This window comes from Adiantum capillus-veneris, chromosome 13, assembly GCF_014529385.1.
Source record: "Adiantum capillus-veneris isolate H3 chromosome 13, ASM1452938v2, whole genome shotgun sequence".
Taxonomy (NCBI): domain Eukaryota; kingdom Viridiplantae; phylum Streptophyta; class Polypodiopsida; order Polypodiales; family Pteridaceae; genus Adiantum; species Adiantum capillus-veneris.
The window spans coordinates 91252325-91255924 of NC_140943.1; positions in this window are offsets into that span (position 1 = coordinate 91252325).

Sequence of the window (3600 nt, forward strand, 5' to 3'; positions counted from 1 at the left end):
ATCCTCCAATGCGATACCTATTTGAAAGTAACCCGAGTAGCCATCACACACAGTGTACTTCTCATGACCAGCTACTTCATTTAGTATCTCATCCTGAAATGGGAGGGGAAAGTGATCTCTTTTTGTTGCTTCATTAAGTGGACGATAATCCACACACACCCTCCACTTGCCGTTTTTCTTAGGAGTGACAACAACGGGAGAGACCCACTCTGAATTCTCCACTGGATAAATGAAACCTGCTGCTAGAAGCTTTCTTACCTCCTTGAGTAGAGCCTGCTCCTTAATGACTCCTAGCCTTCGTAGCTTTTGAGCCTTAGGTGTGGCCTCTGGCTTCAACTCAATCTTGTGTTGAACAACATCTACTCCACGCACATCGGTGTAGTCTTTAGAAAAAAGCCTCGGAAATTTCCTTAGCACACATTTGAACTCCTCTCTTTCATCCTTTGTAAGTGTTGTAGACAACATACCTTCTAACATTCCTTCATCTTCCACCTTTTGGTTCTCTTGGGAACTTACCTCTTCCAAACCTCGAGAAGAGGTCTCCTGGTTGTTTGGCTTAAACCTTACCCCCATGACTTCAATGGAGGACTCCTCTTCAGTAATGCTGCCGCTACTTTCTTCTTCTGAAGTGTTTTCAGTCCAATCTTCTTCCGTCTCACTTCGAGATGATTCTTCATGGAGCTCCTCTTGGCGTTGCTCCTTCATGTCAAAGACAACCTTCTTGTGATTGTCATTCCTGCAAATTAGCTTTCCAATCTCCCAATCCTGCAAAGCTCGCATTTTCATTAGCCATGGTCTTCCTAGGTTAAATGGGTAACCATTTCCCTTGGTAGACATGACATAGAAATCCACTGCCTTCTTAATGCCAAAGGCCTCCACAAAAACATTTTTACAAATGCCTATGCACCTAGCCTTGCTATTGTTTGCCATTTTCACTTTGATTTCAGGTGTCTCATGGATGTGTATGCTTAGTCTTTGCATGAGCCCTTCTGTCATGATGCAAATTTGTGCACCCCCATCCACTAGACCTTTCCTAACCAATCTTCCTTTTATGTAACAATCTAGCACAGGTGTAATATCCTCGTTCATTTCAGCATGTGCAATTTTTACAACAGGAAAACTCTCTTTTACCTTTCTCCTAGTGCTAACTGCCTTTGTTAAATCCCTCCTAACTTGTGGGCATAATGCAAGAAACTGAGGCCATGAGATATCAAGACCCTTACCTCGCATGTCTTCCAACAGGTTGTATGGAGCCATACCATGTCCAAGAGGGAAGTCTTGGAGATTGATACGACGTCGAGTCCTCTTAGCTTCCTTGGTCTCCTTTGCCTTCTTGCCTTGTCCATGGTCACTCTGTGATGGGACACCCTCTTTCTCTTTACCTTTTCCTCGGCCACGCTTAATGCCATTTGCTTCCATGTCAACCTCATTTGAGTTTGTCACCTCTACCACATGCACATTTGGATCTGGCAAAGGTGGAACTCCTTCTACCCCTTGTGGAGGTGGTCTTGGTCCATTTGGTCTTTGTAGAAGCCTTGGTTATTGACCAGCTCCTTCTCCTGCATTCATCACTGGGTAATTCAAGTTAGGTCTCCCTGGCTCTCCACGGGGCCAAGGACAATTATACATCCCATGTCCAGACTCTCCGCAATTCCAACATTGCAAGACTCTCCTAGGTCGTGGATCTCGCTCTTCAGACTTCTTTGCTTGTCCCTTTGGACCTACAGCTTGTGCAAGGTGAATTGACAGGCTGCTTAAAGATTCGTTTAACTTCTCAATTACTTCCGCCGTTACCTCAGGAAGCTCCCTCGATGTTGATGCTTGTGACTTACCTTTGGGTCTAAGACCTTCTATTGGAACCTCTCCCCTTAAGCACTTGAGTTTCCTATATTTCTCAGCAGCCCTAGTTTCAGCTACATCAAAGGTAGCAGGTGCACCCGCCTCAACTTTTACCTTAAGGTCAGGAAAGAGTCCGGCTATGAACCTCTCCTTCTTTAGAAATTCTGCACCATCACCAGGGTTAGCAACATTTCGTATCCATAGAGCCCAAAGACGTAGAAACTCTTGCTTGTACAAGTAGTAGTCATCTAAGTCTTTTTGCTTATGAGAAACAATGTCTTGCCATAGTTTTTGAGTGTTTTGGGGATCAAAGAAGTATCTCTTAAAACGATTCAAAACTTCTGTGTCATTCCCCTTAACTTCCTCAGGCAAAGAGTCAAACCAAGTGCTAGCATCTTTCCTAAGGACCACCTCAAACATTTCTACACGTTCTTGATCAGTTATTATCCTCTTGATACGGCAAGACATCTTGAAATTCGCTAAAAATAATTCAGCATCCTCTCCAGGCTCTCCAAAGAAAAGAGGATACCCAGACATTTGGCGTTGGCTTTCCATTGAATTGATTTCAAAGTGACACCCGTTTTTGTTTTTCTTTCTTAAAAAGATTTACACAATAATGTATCTAGCTTGCAATCTATTCTACTACAAAATAAAGATGTTCACATCAAATGACCTATGATAATCAATAAGAGGTAGGATGACAGGGTTTGGTGATGCGAGAATTTCTCCTACTCTTTGGGCACCAAACATGAACACCATACGTTGTTGAAAATGGATTTTCCTACTAATTGCAATGTTTATTCTAATGTGTGGAGTGAAATGGAAGGGGAAAACCTCTATTCCTGGGCCATTATCCATGGTCTATGCATGACCTAATGCTTAAAACAAAACAAAATATAGATGTCCAAACTAAGGTCGTACCTAATGAGAGGCAAAATAAAAGGATTTACTGAAGCGTTTATCTCAGCCAACCTAAGAGGACCTAAAATTCTACGAATGACACGTTGAAATTGCAACTTAGTACTAACAATTATGTGTACCTTTTGCCTTGCAATGGGAATGAAGGGATCATACAAATTTTCGTGATTCATGCAAACTACTTGACTATGCTAAAGGTTGATTCTACACAAAAATACACAAGCCGTTCCTCAGTGGGGGCACCAATTTGAGGCGGTCCGGGGCGGGCAACAAGAAGAGCAACCTCAAGACACCCTTCAAGGCTCCCGTGCTACTCAATGGGGCTGGCGCACAACACAACACAAACCAAAACAACAAACCCACAGCCAAATCCCAACTACACAAGGGGCACCACCTAGTTTAAGAGCGAACTAGGACGCAAAAGAGGAGAATCGTTAGAGCAACCCACAAACAAGCAAGGAATTTACACTAACCCTAACACCAATGGAACACTCTCACACACTAAAACACGAGAGAGAGAGAGAGAGAGAGAGAGAGAGAGAGATAGTGCTCGGGCTGCTTTGAAACGTATCGGCAATGATCAAGCAAACACAACTATATATTTAAGAAAGAGAGAGAAAGGGGGAGGGGATGCTTGTTGCATTAATACCTTCTTACAAATCTATCATGACAAATCAAAGTGAAATTAGTATTTGTTCAACATAGCTTGCGTAAATTTCACCACAACACATCACAAGAAAAGCCACCCCAATCATTGTCTTAAAGCCAGGGGAGTCCTCTCTACCCTGTCGCCCTCTTACAGTATGTGGGATTTATGGCTAGATTGATGACAACACCAGAGAC